Raw genomic sequence first — 27,828 nt, 5'->3', positions numbered from 1 at the left:
AGCCATGATGGCTGTGCAAGGGCCTTGAGTGAAGGCTGCTGATTATCTGAGTTAAAAGAGAGTGAGTTTCCCAGGTGTGGGCTTAGATTCCTGCTGAGGGTGTTTTTGCCCCACTTAGCAGATAAGTCCCTCAAATCTAATTGAACAATTCAACCAAGAGGAAGCCAGAGGGACTTCTCTGTAGGTTAAGCCACCTGGGCACAGAGAGACTTTCCTTGACTTTGATCTTGGATTGGCGAAGACCTGACAGGGCACTGGCCCCCTTCACGTGGCCTGCTCGTGGTCCCATGGGGCAGGTGCAGAGCTGAGAGGGGAACCCAGGCTACTGGTCTCACCACTCCACTATGGAGCTGAGCAGCGACAGAAAGAAAGGGGTTATGGCTAAACCCCAGGCAAACCTTTTCTTGCTTTCCAACAAAACTAGAGATCCCAGGTCAATCCGGTGCCCTTAAAGGACTTTCACAGGCTCATAAAGCAGCAAAACTGGGGGTCTTTGAGAGCTGCTCCCAAATCCCTTTGTGTTGTACATGGCCCACTGCATCCCAGAGGGTCCTAGAATTCCGCCATGCCCACCACCTCACTGACAAGGCTCCGTAAGCTGGCTGCTCTGGGAGTCAGCTCCACATGCCTCCGTTCTGTTTTGCACACACGGCTGGGGGGAACTGCTCACTCCCTTCCATCTGTCTGGGGCCCCAGTGTTTTTAACTTGGAGACTTAGCTTTGTGATAGGAACTAGTCTTCCTGTTCATCCACAAAGGGAAGCACTAGAGGAAGTTGGGTGTCACCACTTGGCCACATGTCCATTCGCTTTTGTGAGACAGCTGCACCTGTACAGAGAGCTGGATCCTCTCCATGTACTCTTGGTAGGAAGGTGAATTGGTAGAACTACCTTGAAAGATAACTTTTGGCAGAATCCGCTAAAATTCAAAAATGTACATGGATTAACCCAGCAACTTTGCTTCTCAGTATTTATTCCCAAATGTACACAAGGAGACAAGGGCAAGGATGCTCCACTAGAGCAAATAATAATGAGAAATTGTAAGTACCTGCAACATCCATCCATAGGGGAACTGCTAAATAACTCCATGCTATAGAATATTATGCAGCAAGTTTTTTTAAAAAAAAAGCAGTCACTCTGTATGTGCTAATATAGTTCTCCATGACATGGCTTAGAATGAAAAGAAAGCAGGTTGTAGAATGGTAGATACAACCTGATGCCTATTTAGGAAAAATAAAACAGAAACATGTATTTCTATTTAATGTAAAGAAAAGATCTGGGGAGATACACATTTCAAACTGACACCTTCTCTGGGAAAAGAAAGGGACAGGGATGTTTACAGGAAATCCAAGGAAACTTTCCTGTAATGTTAATACATTTTTCAAACAAGGGGAAAACTCATTAATGTATTATATGCAAAACTAAACTTTTAAAAAAGCATTCCTCTTCACAGGCTATTTTTGGCACAGTAGATAAACTGTTTCTCAAACTCGCCTGAAGATAAGAATGGCTTGGAACGCTTGTTTAAAAAAAACAAAACAAAAAAAACCACACAGATACATAGCCCCAATAATGTGCATATTTAATAAACAACCCAGGTGATTCTTATCAGCAAAGTTTGGGGATGTTAAACTAGAGCCAGTCCCCTCCCCCACCAATCTAAAGCAAAGCCTCCAGACACTACTCCAGATATTACTCACTTTTCCCAGATATTTCTGAGCCCCGATCATTAAAGTGCAGCAAGAAGTGGGTATTAAATGCAGCTCTCCCCTGCTTTCTTCCCTGGGAGTCAACTGGAATGAGAGATGACCCAACACGCCTTGGTCCATCTCCAGAATCTAAGACGTGGCAGTAATGGCATCCTCTGTGCAATGCCCAAGGCTGGCCCCAGATTGAGCAACATGGCTGTGCAGGGGGGAGAGGCGTACCCAGGCAAGACTCTGTCCTTCCAGTGAGGGGAGCCTGGCCCCCACGCTGGTCCTAGCAGCGAGGACTTGCGAGGCTCTCTGTTCTAAAGCGCAGACCCTTTCAAGCCAATTCTACCTGGCTCTCAGCAAACCCTCCAGGAAGATCCTGGGCTCCAGAATGGGCTGGCAGCACTGCGAAGAGGAGACACTGCAGAAATGCAAGGGGCATCTCTGCCAAAATTACTCGAACCTGCTGAAAAAGAGGGGTCAGAGAGGCAAAGCAGCTGGGAATAGGTGACCCATGCTGTCCCCACTATCCCACAGGCACCTCCTCCTCTGAGCCATACAGTCACCTCCACGTGTTCTGCTGTCTGTGGGAACTGGCAGCATCGGGCTGCCCCAGCTTGGCCTCTGCTAGATGAGGCAAGCTAAATCGCTCCCACTCTGTGCTGCTCTCCTCTTCCTGTAAAGTGAGGGGGCGGCACCCCATGAAGTCTTGGGTCTTTTCCAGGGCCATGACTTCTGTTTGCTCTACTCCAAAGCAAACTTAATAGGAACACACACCTCTGGGAATGTTCTGCATGGTCCCAGGAGGACCTCATCAATTCGCTATTAATACTGTACATTAGTTTTCTGAATAGTTTGTTTGTGGGGGCATGGATCTCTGATAACTGATGACATTGTGGCTCCCTCCACCACCTTTATACATGCCCATAAAGTCTTGGGCACATATCAGAAAGGTCAAGAGCCCCAGGCTAAGACCCAGCCCCCTTGCATTTGAGCCATTTTGAAGAACAGCTAAGACGAAGACACACTCTCTTTTGCCTTAGCAAGGCTGAGAGTGCTGACTCTGTTGTCACTCGACACATTATTTACCTGGCTGAAAACATGGCATGGTATGTGACTGGCCTGTCATTTGGCTGCGTGGAGGGCACTGTGAGAGGACAGCAAGGCTGCTACGTCTTGGCCTGCCAGTATGAAACCCAGCAGCCACATAGGCCCCTCCCTGGAGCAGAGGCAACCTGGCTCTCTCCTTCACTTTGGGGGTCAGGACTCCTCCTCAAAGGTGAGCAAATGGCTTGTGGGGCATGAGGTGGCTGCAGGAGCCAGAAGGTTCCTATCAGGGGGCTGAGCAGGCTGGAGTCCTGCCTCTCCTTTGAGACCTACCATGACACAGGCCCTGGCAGGCCCAATGTCCCCACAATGGAGACTGTTGCCATGCCAACCAAGAGATGGCATTAACAAAACAGGGAATTGGGGGTTTGGGAAGGCCGCAAATGACCTGGGGAAGAGGCAGTGGACAGATATTCTGCACAGACCCAGAAACTATACAGACATAAGCTCGGTGAGGGAGGAAAGATATCTAACAGGCAATAAAGGGGCACACTGCCTGTGGACCAGAGCTCCTGCAATTTATGTGGGTGTCTGAGCAGAGGCTCTAAGATGAACATCTGCTTTGGGTGGAGGTCAGCTAACTGGCTACCACCTGTCTGTGCTCTGTGCTTTCTTAGCACAGATCCGGCACCTCACAGCAGTACCCCAGCTTCAAAGGCAGCTGGTCTGAAGAACTCCAGAGTAGCAGAGGTAAGCGGTGTTTCTGAAGCCCCAAGGCTGTCCAGTGGCAGCTAGGTTGCAGCAGCTTCCTGAGGCTCTGCAAATACATAGAAAGGCAGGTGGCACCTCAGAAAGGACACCGCCAAGCAGAGCTCTGGAGCAGAGCTGGCTCTACTTACTGTACCCTCACTGGGTCACTCTGGGCAACGTGCTTTATCTCTTTGAGCTTCAGCAATTCATCTGTAAAATGGGGCGAAACTATTTGCCTTCTCAGCTTCATGAATGTTGTGAGGAGCAAATAATGAGATGATTTGGGGATTTGTGAGCAGTTTAGGAAGAAAAGACCCTAGTGGCACCTCCCATGTGCCCAGGATAGAGAGAAGTGCTGGAGTCTCTGCCCAATGAAACATCTGGAGGGGGAGACAAAAGAAAGACCTGAGGAAAAAAAACCAGTCAAGGCCCCAGCGATCACACAGAGAAAACTGGCTATAATCAGGCATGACAACAGCTGTCATATTTCTCAACCACGAAAACAAAAATGTTTGCGAACAATCCTTTTTTCTCCCTTTTATGCTTTGCGTAAGATGCACCTCCTAGTCGGGGCACCTGGCGAAGAGGTAGAGGCCCTCTTGGGACCCTCAGGGCCACCCCCCGCCTGTGTGCTGGGAGGCAGCAGGGTGCTCCTGATCCATGGCCGGTGTCAGGGGCTCACAGGCTCTGAGGGGTTCACGGAAGGGGCTGTAACCTTGTTCCAGGACACCCTGTTCGAGCAAGTACCCCACCCAGCTCCCTTTCCTGTCCTCGGCATTCACCGTCATAGATTAGCTCTCCTTGCAAGTGCTCCAATAAATCATTACTGACACGGTAAAGAAGTTAATTAGCCACATTCACACATTCAGCTGCAATTCCTAGAAATCAGACGGTGGGAAGGGCACTTTTCCACAGCAACCTAGGAAGAACTCCAGAGTGGCAGAGGTAAGCGGTGTTTCTGAAGCCCCAAGGCTGTCCAGTGGCAGCCTTTCCCTCCTCTCAGGTCTGACTCGGCCATGCAGAATCACTTCAAACTCTAAATCCCTCTTTCACACATAAAAGTCAAGGGCCCTGCCCTCACGCCTCCAGTGGCATGGGGCTCATGACTTCATAATTCAGTCATCTGGGACAGTCGTCGCTATGAAAGCAGCCTTCCTCTGGCAGCTGCCATGGACTTCTTTGTGCAGACCTTGGGTGCTCTAGTGTAAATGCTTCTTTACAGACCAGCCAGCTACCTGCCCTGCATATTAGGAGGCGAGGGGGTGTTTCAAGTGGTCTCCACTGGTCTTTCCAGTCCTGCCCCTCCCACGGCCACAGCTGCTTGCCTAGACACCTGCAGGCTCCAACTTGTTGGGAAAAATGCATTCCAAATTACAGCCTCTGTCAATTCTGCTTGCACAGCTCCCCCCCAAACACCGCCTCACTCACAACACCCCCACCTCCCCGGCCAGCTCAGTTTAACCCCCATGGAGAAGGTCCTGGGTGGGAGGCTGCTAGAGCAGAGCCTGGCCCAGCCCTGTTTACCCCAGAACCTCACTTTTAAGTGGTAGGGACCAGCTTTTCAGCATCTCACAAGCAGTGAGAGGTTCTATTTTGAACTCCAAAATAGATCAATCCTAGAATTTCTTAACTGTGTTCGGCCCAAGCCTATGGACAGAGGGTTCGGTGCATCCCTCCCAAGGAAAGAAGCACCCAGGGGTCTGCAGTGATTATAGGTAAGGTTGGAGCTGAAAGAGAAATGGTCTAGTCTGGTGGGTTTCAAACTTTTATGTGTGTAATTTATACAAAGGATATTTCACAGAGAACCCCAACATGCACCAATATCCATAGTCTGAAAAGCATGAATTCACTGAGGAGCAGGAGGCCCTGAGGGGAAGAGGTAAAGGTCAATGCCAGAAATAGGTAACCAAATGTTTCCTAACTCCCGAGTCCACATTGTGCCTGCAATATTTGCATGGCTAATTTTTCTCTTAAAGCCATTCCTAAAATTTCTAGGGCATGTCCACTACCATCACCTGGGAAAAGTGCTCTAGGGCCTCCTGGAAGGACCACCACTCATCCCTGCAGATAGCTCCCTGGGGATGCTGGCCCCAGGCTAGGCTTGGTCCACTCCAGGTCATCCACTGAGACTTTGTCCTCCCCTGAGCTCTGGTTCAGGGCTGCCCAGCCCTTCTACAAACCCTGTCAACCTCCACCTACCTTCCCAGACAGTCCTTTCTTCCAAGCTTCCTGCTAAAGCGGGGACAAGTGCTCCTCCTGGGGTTTGAAGCCGCTGCCAAGAAAATGCTCTCGAGATCAGCCCCAGGTCAGGAAGGGGTAAGGTCGGGATTTTCTTCTTTCCTGGGCAGGGCACTTAGGGAGGGATGGATTAAACAATGTATCAGGAGCAGGGCCACAGATGGCTCTGGAAATCATTTATTGCTCTGTGCCTCAGCTTCCTCAGCTGTAAAACGAGGATGTGGAGAGGACTAAATAAGCCAATAAGAGTGATGCACCTAGATCAGGGCCCGACACATAGCAAGTGCTCAACGAATGTCAGGTGCAATTATCATCTCAACACATCACCCAGACTGGCGGATTCCCTCGTCTTACCAAGAAGGAAACCAAGGCCTGGAGAGGGGAAGGATCTTGCAGAGGTCACCCAGGTATCCAGTAAGAGAACGGTCATTGGCAGAGTGACAAAACCGGACCCCCACCAATTTCCGCTTACAAGAGAACCTAAGTCATTTGGTGACCTGTGTATATATATAGCCTGCCTGCTTCCAAAATGGGGTTTAGATGGCTGAATTCAAGTTATCTTTCTGTTCCTGATAGGCGTGGCCTGGCTAGCTTCTCAAGAAAAGATGAGGAATGCCTGTGAGGCTTTCTCACGGTAACAGGAGGCTCTGAGGAGTGAGGACAACTTCTGCAGTGTACTCACAGGTAAAGTATGTGAAAGAAAAACGGCAGGGCCCAGAAGCCGAAGGCCTTCCCTGAGGGCTACGGGACCTTTAAAAACCAGACTTTGGGGCCCGAGCAGGAGTGGCTGACTGAAGGGGCCTTTCCTACCATGTGCTCAGAGCCAAGATTAAGGGGAGAAGAGGCTTGGTTCTGGTGCAGTCCATGTAATCTGGGCCAGCACAGGGTGTTTCAAGACTCAGTGACAGTGGCACAACAGGACCCAGACTAGGTGAAGGGTCATTTGTCTCTGAATGGGGTGCCTTAGGATGATTCATGCACATTTCCAACATGGAAGCTACAAGGCAGCCCAGAGCATCTTTTAGACACAAGCAGCACCAAACAGCTGCCCTCCCCCAAAAGTTACCCTGTTTGTACTGAGGACAGGCGACACTGGCTGAAATTACCACCACTGTATTTGAGGGCCCCCAATTATGTTCAGTTTAATAGTGGGTGCTCAAAAAATGGCGATTCACTTTTTAAAATAATAATCTATCTTCTCGAGTCCTCCAGTGACCAAGCTCAATGAACTCTTTCTGACATACAGTCCTCTGGGCTAAGAAACTGTCCCTGCACCCCAAATCACTTCTCCCCCTATGTACTCAGCACCTTCTAATGTAAAGGAAAAGTTATTGGGGACAGAGCTTTGCAATGTCACACCCGTCTGTAACGGTGTCAATGGCCTGCTCCAATCACATTTACCTCACGCTTACACCGTGCCCGGCAATCAGCTCTGAGCTGAGATGGAGTGGTGAGCAGAGGCAGGCCTGCTCCACAGCCCTCACGGACCTTCCAGTTTCCTGGGGAAGACAGCTCACCTCTCTGGGGAGGGCAGACATAGTGAAGGACATGGGTTAATCAAATGTCATGTGCCAGGTAGAGGAATAAGTGCACAGGTGAAGTCCCTTCATCCCTTACCCTGAATTGCAGTTATATGTAGGCCCGTCAAGTGAGTTACCTGAGGACTCCCACTTTTCAGCCAAAGAAGGTATAGAATCTTTACTGATTAAAAAAAAAAATTATTATTGGCACGTCGGTCATTGGTAAAAATAAGTTTTCAAAAAGGTACTTACAGGATTCCATTTTTCTGAAATATAACACACAAAAAGGGGGGTGTGTGTTTATGTGCACAAAAAAGGACTGGAAGGAGTACAACACAGCACACGTGGACCCACACACTCGTTTGCTCTGTCACATGCGGTTCCACAAGGCTCCTCCCTGATCAGGCCTTCCAGTGTCCAGTGGGGTGGATAGGTGGACACAGGACCACTGAGCTTCCCAGGCTCAGGAAACACATTCTTCCATACCCTCTCTACTCTCAGAGCCTCCCCTCTACTGCCCTGGACCCCTTGCTGTGCCCTACTCAAAGAGGCCTAATTTGTAAACATGTGAATGATTTCAGACACCGACAGCCTTTGCCCTGAAAACCCCCAGAGTGCCACCATGGTGCCCAAAACTTTCAACACCAGAGTGGTCTGACTGTCTCTGACCACCTTCCCCATGCCCAGTCCCAGCCTGGCATAAAGGGGTACAGGTAAATGCTGGCTGCATCAGTGAGTTAAGGAATCAATGGACAGTCTGTTGGGCTATTTCTCTCCAGGGAGAAGCTGACGTCCATGCTGATAAGGGGCTTCTCATTAGCTTAGGGCACTACAGACAAACACTCAAGCACTCGTACACTTCCTGGCTTGGCCACTACTGACTGAACGACCTTAGGCAAGCCACATGACCTCTCTGTCCTTGGTTTTCTCATTTATAAAGTGGGAATCCTAAGTGGGAATAAGATTAACCTCAGGGGATTGCTATGAGAAGTGTCTTAATATTTGTGTCAAACGCTTAGAACCATGCACACAGCACAAGGTAATATTAAGTGTCTTAATATTTGTGTCAAATGCTTAGAACCATGCACACAGCACAAGGTAAGCATCATTTAAGTGTTTAGTAAATAAGTAAATATGGATGATTTTGTACCTAGACATGCATGTCCACGAAGGCACACATGCCCACACTCCCACAGGCTCCAACAGGGCACGGACCGCAATTTGTTTTTCCAGACGTGTTGTGAGGTCAGATGTGTGCACTCACCTATAGCCAACGGGCAAAGAGAGAAGGGCTATCGTCTGCCTTAAACCAAAAATCCACTGGGCGACGGCCAGCAAGAGCACCGACCGACAGCCACAGTGGCAAACCCTGGTCTTGCAGCATTCAACCCAGTTATCTGCCTGGCCCAGGTTCTTCTGCACCAGCTGCTGCTCCCATCAGAGAGCACCTTCTCCGCCCAACCTGGCACATATAGGCCAGCCTCCCGGGACAGGTGACCCCAGACTGACTGGTCCTCAGTGATGTGTGGCACCCCTCCCTGGAGATATGGAGCCACCAGCACAAATACTCGTGGGCGTGAAGGCAGGAAAAGCTCAGATAAAGACAGCTTGCCCTGCCTCCTTCCTCCGGGTTTGTAAGAGGCCTTGCCTCTGTAATTCTTTCTACTGGTTACCTTTTCTGACCTCAAGCTTCCTCACAGAGAGCTGTGGAGGGCACAGGAAATGCTCTAAGTGGGGATTCAGAGCGTTTCAAAGGTCCAGTCCAATGTATTTCATGTCTTGGGTTAAGTATTCTAGGTTCCTACTTAAAAATGTCAGTAGTTCAGGGAGTTTGACATTGATGGTACCCAGGGCCAGCTTCATGGGCATGTGGTCTGTGCAGTCACACAGGGTCCTGCACTTGATTTAATGCTCTGTTGTCACCATCTTGGAATTATTAATAATTTTTGAACCAGGTGCCCCATACATTCTTATTTTGCATTGTGTGGGCCCCACAAATCATGTAGCTGACCCTGATGGTGCTCTATATACAGAAGTTTCCATGGGGAACTGGAGACCTAAAACGCTAGTCCCCTCTCCTCTCCAGCTGAGCATCATTAGCGCCATCAAGACCTGTTTCCCCATCCTTAAATGGGAAGGGCAGAGTGGGTCCTCGGGTCCAGAATTCTGGATTTCATGGACCACTATAATCACAGAAAGAGGAGGGAAAGAGACACAAAATGACAACACTAAAAGAAATGCAACTACTTACTATCTCCTATCGACCTCTTCTAAAGGGAAGACCAATAACAATAAACAGTAAAAAGGAAATTGCGAATAAAGCAGTCTTTTAAAGTAAATGGATTTGGCTTCATAATAATCTCCCTAACTTCTCACTTTTCTAATTCCACTGGAAAGCCCTGTGCTTTCGGAGCATTGGACCACATGGGCATTTCAGCGCTTCCAATATTGTTTTAAAAATCCAGCCCGCCTCTGGATTTCAATGGTCCAGAGCATATCTACCGCTAAAGGGCGCAGGCTCTTCCTGCCCGTCTCCCACCTGGTGTCCCTCTCCAAAGGCACATGCTCGACCACTGTGAGTGTTGGTCTCTGTGGAACACCAACATAGCACTTGACAGTAGCCTCATGAATCACACATGAAGTGGCCCTAACTTATTAATACACGTTGTAAAATTCCCTTCCAAATGGAAGGTCATAATAAATCACCCACCGCCAGCAATGTTCTTTCTTTAAAGGGAGGCCAAGGTATCTTGAACTAAATGCCAGACTTAAGAACTTCAAAAGAGCGAACTTTGATCCACTGCTGCTATGTTAATCAAGTGATCGGGGAGGCCTGGCCCCTTGCTGATAATACACTGTCATAAGACATCCTCAATCCACCACCAGCTTCTCCTCTTTACATACTTCTCTGTAGAGACTGAGGCCTTGCGTGACTCTCAGGGACTGACTCCTGGAGACAAGGGTCCTCTGGTGCCAGGATCTGAGATCCTTAGGCCAGACCCTCTGATGGCCTGAGTGTTCCAGAGGATTAGAGCTGGCAAGAGGCTTAGAAGTGATGCTGAGCACAGAGGGAGCACCTACTATGTGCCAGGCACTCGACTGTGTGCTAGTACATACATTGTCTTAGTTCATCTTTCTATTTACATCATTTTCAGATGAGAAAAAATCAAAACTCAGAGAGATCTAGTAGTTTCCCCAAAGCCTCGGAGCTCACAAGGGAGTGAAGGTTTTAACCCAGGCCCAAAATATTGGCTCCTCCATAAGCCACCCATGGCTTGATGCATGAGTTTCTAATATCCCGGGTCCCTTCGCGATAGCAGGAGGAGATCTCAGAAGGGAAGCTTGAAAGGAAGAAGGCAAAGCTCTGCCAATTTGGCTCAGATATGCCAACCCCAGGCAAAGGCCACCCCTGACACTCCCTTAGTCGGCTGGGTGCTGGAAGTCTCCCTACCTCTTCCTGTAACAGCTGCCCTATGACATGAGCACATCTGCAACCTGCCCGGGCCACACATGAGAAGCAGTTGCTTCTGTCTGCACTTGGCTTCCAGCAATTATCTCCCTCTATCCCCTACTGCCTCATCCATCCTGCCTGGGGGATTCAAACCTCCTCCTACTCCCCCCAACCCACCACCAAAGATAGCACATTACACGGAAGGTCCACAACAGCCAGGAGGTAGTGCAGAGGCCCCGGAGACCCCCGCCCTCCCCACATCCCCAAACCTTTGCACATGGAAGCATCACTCAGCACAGGAAGGGAATGATAGCCAGAAGGTGAACATGAACATGAAGGTGAACATGAACGTTGGCCCCCTGCTTCATTAACAAGAGTTAATGCTTGAACAGTGCCTGGCATGCAGTAAGTTATTGTTATTTTCAAAGATGACTGTAAAGTCGGTCTCATTTTTCTCATTGTAAAATGGGAGGGAATTTTATGGTAGAATTGGTTCATTTTTCATCTTGTTAGGGTAAGTAAGCCCAGCTGGGTTACAAAAAACCAAGCGTCCACACATACAGTGCAGACCGGAGGAACTGGAGATGTTCTGTCTGTGGAGGAGGAGGACCTGGGGTCAGAGGGCCAAGCTCGAAATCTCCACGGGCCCTCACAGCCCAGAGATGGTGGTGACTGATGCCGTCTGAGAGATGGGCCCAGGAATAACTCAAAGCAGTGTACTCCTGAGAAAAAAGCGAGCACCTCATCACCTCTATGGGTGTCCATCATGTTTATTTCTTGGGGAGAATACAGGTGATTTGGACTACCTGACTGGGGTGAGGGGGTTCTTTCAATCCACAGACCCCAGAAGAATGCACTCCCCAAAGACATTTAACCCAATGCCTCAGCTGACCAGTCATTTTGGAAGGACTTTGGCTGAGTCTAGCTGAGTGCTCAGGCTACATTGCCCCTCTCCCCACATTTCTGTCATGTGATCGATCTAAATAAATGGTCCCAAGCTCCCCATCCAACCTGGGTCCCTTAACTGGCATCTTTGGCTTATGAACTGGCTTCAGCAGACTGTACAGCTCCTGCCGCCTTCCCCACACCCCTAGTTAAGCAAGTCTGCTTGGAGAATTAGGCAGGGAAGGTCCTCAAAAGCTGCCCATAGCCTTTTCTACCCAAGAAAAATCTGTTGTAAAATAATGACACCCTCCCCAGAACCACCTCCTGGATTTAAGAAGGGGAGAGGTGGCTTGGGCTTTAAAGAGAAAATTAGATTCCCATTCATGAACTCCCCACACCAAGGGCACCTAACAGGTAAAACAGGTTCCACCGTTGATTAATGAGCTGGGGTAATAATGGGGCTCACCCTTCACCATTAAAAATATTAACCTCGTTCCTGGCCCAAGGATGTCATAAACCCAGGGCTCACAAAGCTCTCGTAACCACACTTCCCATCTGCCAGGCAAGAGGGCTGGGTGTGTGCCTCACCCTGGGGACACGCCAGGAAGGGGCAGAGCCATTTGGGAAGACCACTGACCCTCCAAAGAGCCAACTGCAGGTGGGCAGGAAGGAGAAATAATGCCGTAACTTGCCACAAGTATGCAAAAACTCAGGGGTCTCAGCTGCCTTGAACCTTTATTAAAGCGATGCTGTGCTCACGTGGGAACATAGCTTCCCAAAAGCCAACCCGCCCACTGGCTGTGTTGACTGTGGTGTGACTTTAGGAATTCTGCCACTAGGGAGGAGACTGTCTCACTCAAATCTGCACAAATCCGAGAGCCAGTGGAGAATCACGTTCGGCTCTAGGCCCTGCACTTTAATTAAGAGCTGCCACCAGGATGATAAAAAGCCTGGACTCCATGTCTCATGAGCATAATTAAAGAGATCAAGGAGTCTGTATGTTCTAGAAAAGATTCAAGGCTGTGTGTACATGGTGCAGGATGGTGGTTAATCCCTAGAACAGGATGCAAACATGTTCTGCTGGGTCAGAAAGGACAGAATGAGGACTAATTAGCAGAGTTTATGGGAAAGATTTCAACTCAGTTTTAGGAAGAATATTTAATTTTAATCAGAGAGCTGTTCAAAATAGAACAGGATAGTTTGGGAGGTAGTCAGTTCCCTGACACAGGATGTCCAGACAGAACCGGGTTGAGCACTTGGCCAGCAGAAGGACCTGGACTAATGTCCTTTGCCACCGAGTAGGCTCCTTGTGGGACTTTTATGGTATCTCAAAGCATGAGACTGAAAGCAGGGGAGCCAGTGTTGAAGGGGCTGGTCCTGCCTTGTAAAAGTGCATTTATTCCTCTCTCATTTCCACAAGAAGCCCCAAGCCTTCCTGGCTTTAGGGCCCAAGTTGTGCAGAGCAGCACAACTGGCTCGAAAGTGTGTGAGGGTGGGAGGCTGGCCATGCCTGCCCTCAGAGAGGCGGCAGCACCATCTAGGTGGAGATGAGACATGCGGGAAGTAGGTATGAGCTGGCATCTCCAGGACTCTGGGAGTGGGACCCAGGCCACTGGGTGGTGGGGGCAGAGGGGAGGGGTGATGTCCCAGCCTGAGATAAAATATGGCCTCTTTCCCCCAACAGCATCTGATAGGTTAGGAAAAGCACAGAATCAGACCCAAAACGCTTCTGTCTTGGAATTTGGCAATGCCCATGGTGGTCTAGGTCCTGCAGACAGACAAAAATATAACTCAGTGTCTGCATTCAAGGAGGAGAGAGTCTAGTCAGGGAGATTAGCAAATTTACTCTATAAAGAGCCAAATAGTGAATTTTGGGGTTCGCAGGCCATAAAGTCTCTGTGGCAGCTACTCAACTGCCACTGTACAATAATGTGAAAGCAGCCATAGACACAACTAAATGAATGACTGTGATTGTGTGCCAATAAACCTTTATTTCCAAAAACAGGCAGCAGCTGGATTTGGCTCAAGGGTTGTAGTTTGCCCACTTCTGGTCTAGACCAATGATTCTCAATAAGGTGCACATGAGAATCACCTGGGGAGCTTTCACCAAACACCAATGCCTGAGCTGCATCCCAAGTCCCAATTTAAGTGATCCCAGTTGGGGCCTAGGATGAGCAATTTCTAAAAGCTCCTCCAGGTGACTATACCATGCAGCCCAAACTGAGAATCACTGGTCTCTACCAGAACGGAGGCACGTGTAATCTCGCTATTATCTCGTCATAATCCACAAGATTTCATAAACCCAGCCCAGGGGAAGTGACTCGCTCAGTGTCATACAATGAGTCAAGAGGCAAGGAATCCCAGCCCATGAGCTTTTTCCCGCACCATGGCTGGCATAGATGGGCCCACACTCCCATCCCAGAGTGTGGGATAGAGGTGCCTTACAGCTCCTGCCCCATTGTTCCAGGAAGATGAGGATCCTTGAGAAATAAACCACATTCACTCAACCCACTCTATCACATGAGACCCAGCCCTCTCCCCAGACCAAACCTCAATGACCTCAAACTAACGTGAGAACGGAATTCGCAAAACATCTCCCTTCCTTTGGAGAAGCAGCATTTTAAATTAAGTAAATTTTAAACAGTTTATTAGCATCTGGGAGGAACAAAAGAGGACTGTTAAAACTGTATTTCTTCAGTCCTCGCAAGTGCTGCCACAGGAAACTTTACCAATGACACCACCGAGGACCTGCTAAAAAGCTCTGCTCACTCAGGACTTGGGCACAAGGAACCACCACTGCCCTAGGGAATGTTGCAAGAGCTTGGCTGAGGCTGGGCGGCCACTGGCAGGGATAATCTCAGTGTCTACAGAACAAACGTGCTCCAGCAGACAGACAGGGCAAACCCAGGGATCCCTGGCTTTGCTGGAGTCTGCAGGTGGCTAGAGAGCCTCTGACCCTCCCTCCTCTCCACACCGAGCCATGAGGACAGTCAAGGGCTTGAGAGAGTAAGGATGAGACCAGCATGGGAATAATACAATAAATACTGAGAGTGGCTACAATAAATACTGAGAGCATTGTTCTTTCAATGCTCCGTCAACCCTGTAGAATAGATTCTTACATTGTCCCCATCCTATAGGTGAGAAAACAGTGGCACAGGGTGGCTATGTAACTTGCCCGAGGTCACCAAGGCAGTGAGTTACAAAGTCAGGGTTCAAATTCAGCTGCTCTGTCTCAGATCCTGGCTCTATAACGTTTTGCTCAAAGGACTTTAAAGTGACTCTACTACCGCAACTCCATCCTGCTGATTTGGCGCATCAGACCCAGAGAGAGTAAGGGGCTTATGTGGGGACTCACACTCGGGGGCTGGGGAAAAACCAGTCTGTGTACCACTCCCGAGAGGCCCTCCCTTTTCACGGAGAAGGGTCCTGCCAGCTCCTAGGACCCATAACAGTGGGCTCACACTAGCTGCTCAGGGTCTGCTGAACTGGAGAAAAGAGCCAGCGCACAGGGCTCTTGCCGGCTAGGAGACCCCATGTCATTTAGGTACTTCCTGTCCCACTTCTGTGGTCAAGAGGGCTATATATGCTTATTTCTTCCTCTTACTCTTCCCCCACACTCACATGCAGGAGTCACCAGTCCCCAGCTTCCTCCCATGCGTTTCTGCACAGGCTGTGCCCTCCCGCCAACAGAGCTCCCTTCTCCATTCACTGCATGTTCAAACGCTATCTGGTCTGCAGGGCACAGTGCTTGCGAACATCAGCTGGGAGTTAGATCTGAGTCCGAATCCTGACTGCGTTACCTTGGGAAGCTTACTCAATCTCTTCATCTATAAAATGGGAACATTAACAGAACCCACCTCAGTGCCTGGCAATAGTAGGGGCTCCATCATGTTACCGTCATCACTGACTCAGGCCCTGTGGACTGGCCTCTGAGATCCACATCCCAGCTAGAAGTGAGCTCTCCCTCCCCTGGGCCCCATAGTTCTATCCGCACTTCCATTCAGCCTTCTGGGCTGACTTTGGGCCAGGTCCCATACTGGGCTCTGGGACCCAGAGGAGAATGAGACACTCTTGCAGTCCTATAAGAGTTTCCAGGCTAGTCAGGGAGACAAACACAGGCTCACAAATAGTTGTGAGGGGCTAAGAAGTGACATTTCACATCCTGTCACACTCTAACAAGATTTTTTTTTTTTTAAATCTGGCTCTCTTCCCACTGACTAAAGGCAGTTTCACTAACTCTTGACGAGTTGTATAAGAGTTTTTAAAATCAGGTTGAACCACATTTGGAGAACTCTACAAATGACTCCCAGAATTTTCTCCTCCTTTATACTTTACAGTCTGGGTTTGCTGTCCAGCTCCCGCCGTTCCCAACTCGACGCCCCGAGGTGTATGCCCTAGCTCATGCATTCTACACACGCTGAGCTCAGCAGCCACAGAACAGGGTGGGCACACAGGCACCCGGCTTGAAGGGACCTCCAGACTTAAGAGCACCAAAAGGCAGGTCTTGGAATCAACATTCTTCCCGTGTGCCCTGTACTTTATGAAACTCTTCCATGTCAGAGTGCTGCTGGTTCCTCCCAAATACCAAGAAGGCATCTTACCATGATTATAAAGATCTCCTAAATTGGGACTCCAGAGCAGGGCCTGTGTCTGATACCAGTGTCTAATGCAGGCCCTAGCATACAATAAGGAGGCCAGTAAGTGAAAAAAAAATGAATTTTACAAGTGAGGAAACTGGCTCAGAGAGGTTAAGAAACTTGCCCATGGTCATGCAACAAAGGAAAACAGCAGGTTTTCCTGGGGATGAGGAGGAGCTGGGGCTGCCCAGGAGGAGGCGACAAGAAGAGTGGAAAAAGGCAGATAAAGCCCCAGGGAGGGAGTGTCTGACCAAGGGAGAACAAAGACAGGCACAGGCAGCGGGCTGGAGAGCGGCCAGAGGAAGTGAGGAGATGGAAGTTTTTGAGAAAGACTGTCAGCTGTGAAGAACATGTTTCTGAACCCCTGAAGCTTATCAGGCCAGGCTGGCAGAAGGGCGTGACAGCCCAGGACAATACAGCACAGGAAAGGGTTCGCCACAGACTATTTTCTTCCCTCAAATAAAATGGAGATAATTTTTTGTGTAGAATGATGAAAGGCATTCTTGAGATAAAGTGCCCTATCAAATGCTGCTGTCAGGTCTTTACATCTCCAATATCATTACCAAACCAGGCAATTGGAGTCTTAAAAAAAAAGAAAAATCCAAACTGTCCTAATTTGTCATTGCATCTAAATCAGAAGAAACTGACAAAATAAGCACTTCTACAAAGAAGTGCACTTGAATAAGCCCATGAGAAAGCCAAGTGCAAGACTGTGCTATTGCAGATTTCAAGGTGGCAAGACCCAAAGAAAGAGAGTCATCATGGCCCCAGGACCAAGCACGCCATACTATTTTGTGGCAAAGGAGTATGTGAATGAATGAATTCCATGATTCTTGGCTTGAGCACTCTATTTTATGACCCTTTGCCTCTTCCCATCCATGCCCTCCCCATCTGCTGAGCAGAGGTCACAAAGCCGCAAGGTCCCCTTGTAATCCCACTTCCTAGAGATGCCAATTTAGCTTTCTAAACGACCCCTTTAACTTGACCACACAACCCAGTTGTCCAGAAACAGCTCTGATGTAAGAAACACCTCAGGAAATCTCAGCTACACCGAAAGTCCAAGACACCTCTGGCCCAGGGCCTGACATCGACCATACAGCATTGCCAGGGCTGTGCCCCTTGACTTGGTCCTGACAGGCTAAGCCCTCTCCAGCATAGCTCATAGCTGAACTAAAAAAGGAAAGAAGGAGGAATTCCGCCACCTCTTGACTAGGGTCTGGCAGCCTGTGCCCTGATCTCTACAAATCCCCGGGCCAGTTTTATTCTGAGCCAGAATCATTGATTCGGGTTCTGAGGCCACATTCTAGAGATGCGCCACAGACAGGAGTGTTGATAGCAGCCTGATTCTTGCAGTGTGAATTTTCACAAAGGGTGAGAGCTGTCTTTTGCCCTCAGAAATTCGCAAACCACCCCCACAGCTCTTATCACTGAAGTCAAATGGCCTCCTCCAACATGCATTGTGAGATGGAAGAGGGGATGTGGAGAGGGGACAGGATCAGCCCACAGGCTCCTTTTACCCACTCTGCTAGAGGAGACAAGACATTGTCTCTTCCAGGGCCGTCCCGGCCACTGTGCTCCACACACCACTGAGAGCGGCAGGTGCCTACAGTGCTGTTGTCAAAAGGCCTGCTGGAGGAGGTGGCACATCTCCCCCAGGGCGAGATCGGAGCCGAATCTGCACTTGCTAGGCAGGATGGGGTGGCGGGAGGGAGGACAGTTTTGCCAGCCTCAAGAATGGGCATGGGGGAAGGTGCAGAGGGGTAAAAATCCTGTGAGTTTAGGAAAGGATGTTCTCTGACATGGCAGTAAAAGGAGCCGTGGGCCATCCTGTGGGGGCCTGGTAATAGCAGCTCCACGGGGGGTGGCCATCGCAGGTTCTTAGAAGCCCAGAGTGAGGGATCGGGAGGGGTGTGATGTCAGCTACCCTCCATAGCAGGGTCATAGGTGGAGCCTGTACTATGTACAGAAAGCACGGCAGAGGAGAGAGCTACGGCAGGAGTCTGCCAATTGGCAAAACATAGCCAGCCGAAGCCGGTTTTCAAACTTACTCTTTATAAATAGTGCTTGGGCCCTAGCGGAAACAACCTCATTCTCTACCTATTTCCTTTCTCGTTCTTCAATTTTCCCCTGAGCTTCTGAGTATGGATCTCATGAGGAAGTCATCTGCAGGAGCAGCGGTCTGTTCTAATTACACAGCATGCTAGGAGTGCCAAGGCAAATGAGGGGATCGTGCCCACGTCTGGCCTCACAGAAGCACCGGGGCAATAGAGTTCAGAGCAGGCACAGGGGTGGGACCTCCTGGGATCAAATGTCACATCTGTCCCATGCTGGGTTGTTGTGTGAGTTACTTAATGTCCTGTGCCCTGATCTCCTTATTGGGAATAACAAAAGTATCTACCAACAAGGGTTGTCCTAAGAATGAAGCAAAGAAGAGCTTCACACAGCACCTGGCACACAGTAGGAGCTTGTTATGCATTAGGGAGGCCAGAAATTGCCCACTGTCTTCAGTTGTCTGCAAACCTTACCTCCAAATTGTGCCTATGCCCTTTAATTACTGAGGGACTGTGCTATGTGAATATACTGGGCTGGGAGTGGGGAGGCTCAGCCCTGCTCCGGGGCTCTCTGACTTTCGGGTGACTACAAGCAATTCACTTCTCCATCCCTAAAATGGGACCTGGAAATCCCCTCTCTCTGTCTCCTGGGGCAGCTGAAACAATACCTATGTGAGGGCCCAGGACAAACTGTCAAGTTTCCATGTGCGGGGTCAGTGCTCCCCACCTCCAGCTTCAGCGTGGAGTAGTATAAGGGATCTGTCTCTGCGGGGGAGGCACTTCCATCTTGCCCATCTGTCGGCCCCCCTCAGAAATCACTGTGACAGGTTCTTCGAAGGCCAGCCCAAGGAAACAGATGTCACAGCCAGAACAGCAGGGGCTCATTTCCAGCCTGGCCAAGCACGGGCTTTCCTGGGGTGACCCTGCCCAGCCTAGAAGTCAAATTCCTGTTAATTCCCACCATGAGCCAAGCCCTGGGTTTTCCCTGGGTCCCTGCAGTGACAGGCCAACCAGGGGCCCCTCAGATCCATTACCGCATTATAGAGTTAACCATTACCACATGGCTAACTCGACGCTAGGCCTTCAGAGCCACTCAAACCCCACCTCTGCCAGATCACCCACAGCCCCACCTGTTCCCACTATGAGCTGCAGGCCCCCACACCTTTCCCATCATACCCCACCTGTACTTGCCTACTTCCAGCATTTTGGCCAAGCTGTGCCCTCTACCCTGAGTATTTCTCATTCTTCTCCAGCCACTTTTCAAGGCCAGACTGAAACCTACTCCCACTTCCTCCAGAGCCTGCCAGAAGCCCCCACCCCCACCCCAGGATTGGTCAGATGGCCCTATAGCCCTGATCAGCTGCCATGCAGTGTCTGCTGCCCTGCATTTCACTTTCTTCACAATGTCCTGTTCTTCTTCTATGTGCCCAGGCCAAGGGGTCACCCAGTACACATGTAGGGAACTGAACTGCTAAAACAGCCCCGCTTCGAACAGGGACTGACATCTTAACTGTGCATTTCGCATCCGAAAACAGTGAGTTGTATCCTACCTGGCCAAGGCATCTCTGGGGGAAGAGGGGGCAAAACCACTTAGCTGTGGGGCCAGCTGCTTTTAGATGATAGAAGCCCAAGGTGACCAAGCCTGAGAACGTGGAGCTAGAGTGGTGTAGTAGAGGGAGAGAAATCGAGGGTCAGTGGTACTCTCCCTGCCCCCACCCCCATAGGAATCATCAACTGAGTCAGCAAGTCCTAGGAAGAGCTGGGCCAGCTGCCTTTAATCCTCCCAGGACACGCTGACAGCAGGGAAAGCTCAGAGGGGCAGGCCTCGCATCAGGGCCACAGCCCCTATGATGGAGCCCACAAGCTGAGGCAGCGACCTGGAGAGGCGGGCAAGCCCTGGCTCTGCCTGGCAGCCCACACCAACCTGCCACTGCACATAAATTACAGGGAGGAGGCTGGTGGCCAACTGGCTTCAAGGCCGGCCCTGCCTCTCTCCAACACAAGGAAGGGCTTTGTGTAGCCCAACACCTCATTATCTGGCATCTAAGCCACACCGGAAAGAACAAATAATGGGGTGAGTGCGACACATGTTGCACAGATGTCCCTCCCTGCACGAACCTGTCCTTGAGTCGTCACTGCCTATGGGGCGAAGAAGGCTCAATTAACTCCTTAGTATGAGATTTGTGGCCCTTCAATCTGGCCATAACAAATCTTTCCAGAAAATCCTCGTCCTATTCTAATTCATTTATTCATTCAAAAATTATTTGTTGAACATCTAATATACGTGCTGGGCACAAAGCTGAAGGAGCTGAAGGATCCCTAAGTCCCACTGCCCTGAAGCCTATGCAGATCACACCCAAGTCCCCAGCAGAGCTCTGCATCCAGGAGGTGCTCAGTACTTAGTAGCTGCTATTACCATCACTCCCACCTGCCCCTGAGGAGGGAGAGAAGCTGCTCTTGCCAGATGCACACCTGCCTGCTCACCTCCACACCAGAAAGGAAGGCACCGAAGCCGCTCGACCTGGTGGAGCCCACCAGATGCCTATAATTTAGAGTGTGCTGGCTGCTCCGGAGGGCACTGGAGTTTCTTGTGTTTCCTGTGCAGGAGTTCCTGGAGGTTTGGGGACTCTGGGGGTTTCAGAGCACATCGGGCCCTCAATCAACCTCTCTGAGGCCACTCATTGGACAAGCACTCCTAGTCCTACTCTGGGTCAGGCCCTGTGTGAGGGGCTCTCACTGTAGCTCTCCAGGAGCCCAGCAGGGACAGGAGCCATGACATGTGTGAAAACTCACAGAGGCACGGACACAGGCACATGGAGAAAGGAAGGGTAGAAGCCTCCTGAGTGGCATGACGGCTGAGCTGGATGGGGAAGGACAAAGAGGATAAAGGTACAATACATGTAAAGACAGAGGCATGTAGGTAAAATCCCAGTGGAAGTCAACAGGTTGCCAACTGGCTAGTCGAGAAACATGGGGCAACAGGAAGCCTTGTAAAGAGGGAAGGATCAGCTTGAACATCATGTATGAGTCTGGACATGACAGAAGCCATGAGGAGTATTTAAGTAATGACATGTCCAGAGTCCCTTTTGAAAGATAAGAGATGAAGGACTGACCAAAAAAGTCAAGACTCAAGCACTATGGGATATCAGGTAGGGGGCTTTTCCTTCTGACAGCATTTGAAAATGGTATAACAGTGACCGTATATCAATTTCTTACATCTTTATAATGAAGCAGACTATACAGCAAGAAATCACCCACAGGACAACGCAGTCTAGGGGGGAAATGGTACACTTATAAAAGACATACTTTTTGACATGAGCATGTGGGCAACTTCTGTGCAATAATTGATCAAAGACTTTATAGCATGTCTAGGTCAGAGATGGTCTGCAAGAAACCAGGAGGAGGATACTTCGATACAAGCAGGAGGTCAAAACAGGTATGTACAAAACACAGAAAGAATAAGTCAACATGGACTGCGATTATGAAGAGATGTGCCTTCATAATAGTGTTTTAGGCAAGAGGTCTGCTATGTTTTGTATTTTTAAATAAAGTTATTGGTGCACAGCCACACCTATTCATTGCTTTTATGGCCACTTTCACACTACAAGGGCAGAATGAAGTAGCTGCAACAGAAACCATGTTGCCCCCCGAAGCTAAAACAATTACCGCCCGGCCCTAACGGAAAGTTTGCTGATCCTTGTGTGACACATGGGGACTTATACAATCAAACAAGAATAAGTGGCCACCCTGGGAATAAAGTGACCTACTTATTCCCAAAGTCCCTCTGGTTGTCCTCTGAGCACGGCCCCCAGGGGAGGCCACACACTTCTTTGAATATCTTGGGGTAGTAAATCTTCTATCCTCTAGAGTGGATTTAATTTCTGAAAATTGCCCAAGGCTTTTCCAAACCAGTGCAGGTGAAAAGGTGGGTGATCATGCCAAGGAATGAAACATGCGAGCTTGCCAGGGGCAGGACGCGTGCCTCAAACACTGGATGAATTGAAATTGCAGTGAGAAATGTGGTTTCGTTATAAAGTTGCGCAACTTTACTTCTTGTGTCTTGTTAATTGGGGACAACAGTCATCTGATGTTTAAGCCTCAGCCTGATAGTTTAAAAAAAAAAACAAAAAACAAAAAAAAAACCTCATTTGCTTGTGACTACCTCTTACAAGACTGACCACATTCCACAGGAACCTGTGGTCCGGGGATGGCCATTATGAGCTGGCTGTCCAAGGAAGTCTTTGGAACGGACAGGGTCTGGTGACAGAACACCTGGCCATTTTACAAATGGAGACAATGTGGCCCAGAGAGGGAATGGGACTTGTCCAAAGTCACCCAGCCATGAAATCTCAAGGTTCGATTCATCCAGAGCAGCTACAGAGTTCCAGGTTCCAAGCTGGGAGCTGTGGGGGTAAATTAAAAATGAGTATATGTCCTCTAGGAGCTGAGTGAGTCTCTGGCATCCAAAAAGATGGTAATGTCAAAACATACACACACACGGAGGTTTGACAGGTGTTGGCCATGTCTCCTGGCCTGAAAAACGTACAGTATCTTCCTTGCAGAGGGTTACCAGGAGGTGATGTACCTAAAGCACCCAGCAGAGTATAGCATACAATGGATGCTCAATAAAAAGTAGCTCATACTCACGTGTGAGGGCGAGATATTTTCTAGTGGCAATATTCCATTATCCTTACTCACATATGCACACTTACACATACACCCTTCCATATAGAAGGAGATTCTTCAAGACAGCAAGGCTTCACTGGGCACCTGTCATGTGCAAGGTGCATTCTGCCTGCTTCCTACAGGGAAGTTAACAGAGAGGAAAAACTGCAAGCTGCCTATGGAGCAGCCAAATTCTCAGCCTGAGGGAACAGTCCCCTCTCCTCCTGACTAACTCCTTTATCAGAACCAAGAAATAGAAGCAGATGAAAAGCAGGTTGCTCTGGCTTTTGGAGGCAGCCAGGATAGATTTCTTCCAAAGAGACAAGGGAAAATCCCCACACCTTCCGGGAATAAGGCCAGTAAAGCCCTCCACACTCTGGCCTTTCTCCTTTCATGGAATAAGCAAACGTGCCAGTGGGAGTTCAATGAGAGGGCGTGAGTTGCGTCTTCCTGTGCCTGGCTGCGCAGTTCCGATAATAGGTCCCTGCCTCAGCTAAGGCTGTGACAGACAGATGATCTCCTGACCAAGTACCAAGGGCCAGAGCTGGCACCGATGAGCAAGCCTGGTGAGCTTATATAACAAAGGGCTTGTCACCACTTCCTGTGATCCTCATCACCCACATTCCAACACAATGAGACACTCCCTCTAGCCCTGGCTTTGAAGTTCAATAACTCATCTGCATGGCAGGGCAGAGCTCAGCTGGGAGGCAGAATGCCTGCACTGGCTCACCTTCTCATTCCCCTTTGCACTTAACATATCACTAGTTTGTTAAAAAAAAAAAAAAGAAAAGAAAAAGAAAAAAAGCACCTTTTTGTGATTACAGAATGTTTGTTTTTAAAAACAGAAAAATCCACTTTCCAGTGACAACCTACTGTTCACATGGGTCTATTTACTTCCAGCCTTTTTTCTGTATATGTATATGTGGGAATGGGGTAGGAAGACAATATGAACATTCGTGGTTTTTTATATCCTACTTTTTGAAAGAATTGCCTTCTCCCTCTTGACTATTCTGCAGTTGAGTTACTCAATTCAGCTTTGGTTGGCTGCTTGCTTTTTTATCATATGCATGTGCCACACATTAAACATTTCCCATGGCTGGACATTTAGGTGATTTCCAGTTTTTTGTTTTTCCAAATGCTATAAGGTTACCAGTAACTAAATCATTGTGACTCTCTTCCCTTTATCCTTAGGATAAATTCCTGGTAGGGGAACCACTGGGTCACAGAGCAACAGCTTTTAAGCTTCTCAGTGCTGTTCCCTCACTGTTTCCTGTACTCGTTCTGACCTGGAAATGAGTCTATAACATTTTTAGGGCAACTTTGATTTATAAAGTCCTTTCAAAGTGGCCTTATTGGCTCACCTAGTGCTCAGACAGCTATGATGAACACCCTCATTGTAAAAAATGGGAAAACAGGCTCAGAGGGGTTAAGTGACTTGTCCAAGGTCACAGATGCTCAACTTGAACCTGGACTAAGCCTGAGCAGTGTCCCTTTCATTGTCCCATACCGCTTCTCTCATAGGCCGCTAAGCCAGGGTTTGAGCAGGTACTGTGCGGGTATTTTGAAATCGAGTGCAGGATGATCTACAACACACACAGCTTGCTACAAATCCCTAAGACATATCCTGTGATTTTGGGTCCACCTGTTAATGCGTGTCAGTGTTTTGAACCATCCAACCACAGACAAATGCAGGGAAATGCCACAGTCCTTCAACAAAAGGACTCCAGTAGTCCTTTTATTCAGCAAGGGGGATGGTTCTTTTACCCCTAAAGAACTAAGAAGTAGAAAATGTCATGCTCCAGTGGCTAAAGCAATAGACTTTATAACAGACAAACAACCTAACTCACTTGTTTCAGATTTTTAGACTGAATGCAAGATGACCTTAGGTTTCACATTCAAACTAGCCTTTGAAATTCAAACATTCCGATCTTCCAAGGAAGCCAGGCCTCTCTTCCTACAAGGAAGGCCTTAATTTTCCATTCTGAATTAAAAAAAAAAAAGTTTGGGTAAGATAAGAACAAATAAACTTGTTTCATTTTGGTACCCTTCACAGATGTAAAGTCCCTTTCCCATCCATAACTATAAGGTGGCCATCAAAAATGTCCAAGATAAAATGACTCCCTTAAGGAAAGTGTAAAATTGAAACTTATTTTCAGAATAAGAAATATTTGAGGACAACAGAACTACAAACCTCTGAACTTGAAGGAATCCAATACTGAGAAGTGCTTGCAAGGTTGTAGAGAATAGGTAAAACCAGAAGAAGCCATCAAAAGCAAAGGGGTATGATATTTTCTGGGATAACCATTCCCCCAAAGGATCAGATAGGTATTAAAAAAAAAAAAAAAAGAAAGAAAGAAAAGAAAAGAAAGAAAAGAAAAAAGCATTTCTAATTTAGGGGGAAAGAAATTGAATAGCATAAAAAATAATCAAGGATGTGCGCCCTTCCTCCATCCACTGAATACAACTTCTTATTTCTAAACTGCCAGCAATTTCAGCTTCTTCTGGAAGCTCCATGTCTAATAAAAATCCTTAAGGACTCCTTCAAAGCAAAGTGTTTGCCTGGATAGAGAAATTTCTTCCATTTCTGCAAAACCAGGCCTCCTTCTGCCCTAGTCTGCAGGTGATAAAGAATCAAAACCAAGGGTGCAGACAAAAATTGAGGAGGGGTGGGACATGGGGAAGGAAGGCAAGACCCCAGATGCATGCCCACGTTTGGTGTCTGCACTTTGACAACGTTTAAGCCAAGGCCTGCACATGTGATCTGGGCCTTGATGACAGCGACATCCACCACTTTGCAGTCACACCACAGATGTCTTTCAGACCTATCCCAACCCCCACAGAAGCTAGGCAAGGAGCAATCCGACAGCAAATTCCCCAGCATGTGTCCCAAGCATGGGGCAAGAGCCCCCTGAGCTGCACTGATGGCACATTATTCCTGGATCTTTATTTACGAAACACTCTGATGGCCAGAGAGGCCTGTCTGATCAGCAATGAATGTGGAAGAAATTGGCCAAGGAGCCTCAGGGGGCCCTTCGATTGAGCCCAGCAAACATCTCTTCATCAAGGCTAATGTTTCTTTCCCTCTGGGGACCTGAAGTTTCCTGAGCACTTAGTGCTTCTTACAGAGCTTGTCCCTGTAAAGGAAAGGACATCCTCTAAAGGTCAGCATCCCAGCATCTGCCACAGCCCCACTGGTCCCTTCTCCCTTCTGCGTTCCCTTGTAAAAGCTCCAGCTACACTATCAGCGGCTTTACTATACCTTTCTTCTACCTCCCTGGACATCAGTCTGCCTGGACATCCTGGAATGCCTACAGCTGAACCATCAAATGGCAGAGCTGAGCCCTGGTCTCAAAATCAGATGACTAGCTAGCTCTGTTGGCCCCCAGAACAAACACTGCCTGTTCCCCCATCTTCTTCCCATGTAGCTTTCCCTCACGGATAGGCTGCTTGGTGGCTTTGCCCTATCCTGCTGTGTTTCTGAAGAAACAAGTAGCTGAGGTGCTGTCTGGTTCATACAAGGCATCCTCCTGACCAAATAGCCAAACCACTGGTGGAGACATATCTCCGTTCTTGACTCAGAATCTGGGACCCCAGGGACACGATCCGTTTGACTCTGAAGAATGTGGACAAATGCTCTGATGGCCTGGATAACTTACAAACTCCCAAAGAGGGCATCTCAGCTATTGACAACAGCCATCCAGAAAAATCTATCCCCTTGACAAGTGCTCAGTCAATTTCTCTCCATTGACCAGTGCTGTCTGAAAGCTGCCTGAGCAGTCAGTTGCAGTATTTCATTGCTTAAGGATGCAGACTGGGGTCAAGCCCTCACTGCCTCTGTCTAAAGCATATGCTGTCCTCCTACCTGGGGTTCCCGCCTCTGGATTCAGCTTAGGCCTCCCCTACCCTCTCCAACCCATTCTCTTAGGCTGCAAACAGGCCTGACCCTGTCACTCCCTTGCTCTGCCATCTTTCATTACCCACAGAAAAAAGATCAAACTTTGTGGCCTGGCCCTTCGGGCCTTCCGACACCTGGCCTCATCTTTCATTACAGCATTTCTTCCTGAGTGTCTTTTCACAGACTGTCCCTTCAGTTACATGGGACCATTCGCAGGGCCCCTTCCTAGGATGCCCTCTTCACATTCACCAATCTCTAAATATCTAAATCCTTCCTATCCATGAAGGCTCAGCTCCTGTGCCACCTCCTCCATCAAGCCTTCCTGATGTTCTTCCGGCGGAATTGTCCTAAGAATACATATAGAGTACCTGGCTCAAACCAGATGCTTTCTCAACAGTAGAGAACTGTAGTTTTCAAATGGCTTTGGCCTCACGGTTTGGGGACCACCAGGTGATACAGAACTAACCTCTGTCACTGTTCCCTATAGCTGTGTAGCATAGGGGTTAATGGCAGACAGAGGTCAGACCGACTGCCTGGGCCCAACCCCCTCTATCTACAGCTCTGCCCATTATCAGCCATGTCACTCACAAGGGACCAAATACAAAACAAAACAAAAAAACCCTGTTTGCCTGTTTCCTCATCTGTAAAATGGGTTTCTTCATAGAGCATACTTCCTATAGAGTGTTGTGGGGTTCTGTGAATTAATATTCATAAAGCCCTTAGAACAGAACAGTGTTCCAGGTAGAGTTTTTACGTCCACTCTCCAGCTGCAGGGAATCATGGGTGAATTACAAACTGACTATTAAGATAAGGACAGTCACTTTTTGAGGATGACCTCACTGGGCCAGAAAGGACAGCCCCACTGGCTTGATTGTGGCTATAGAAAGCCCAGAGATCTAGGCTAGGCTGAGGCCCAAGACAGACTGTGGCCAAAAGAATATTAAAAATTTCATAAAGCTCTTCCTAGATGCCAGGCTTTGTGCTCACCCATTTAAAC

General features: G+C 48.7%; 1 protein-coding gene across 1 annotated transcript in view; it reads right to left on the bottom strand.

Moving 5' to 3' along the window:
* Positions 1-27,828, bottom strand: part of SHB (SH2 domain containing adaptor protein B) — a 128,264-nt gene that overhangs the window by 85,604 nt on the left and 14,832 nt on the right. The window lies entirely within an intron of this gene.

Source organism: Pteropus medius, unplaced genomic scaffold (assembly GCF_902729225.1).
Source record: "Pteropus medius unplaced genomic scaffold, Ma_sr-lr_union100, whole genome shotgun sequence".
Classification (NCBI taxonomy): domain Eukaryota; kingdom Metazoa; phylum Chordata; class Mammalia; order Chiroptera; family Pteropodidae; genus Pteropus; species Pteropus medius.
Note: the sequence above shows the minus strand (reverse complement) of the source record. Positions and strands in the feature narration are given on the sequence as shown.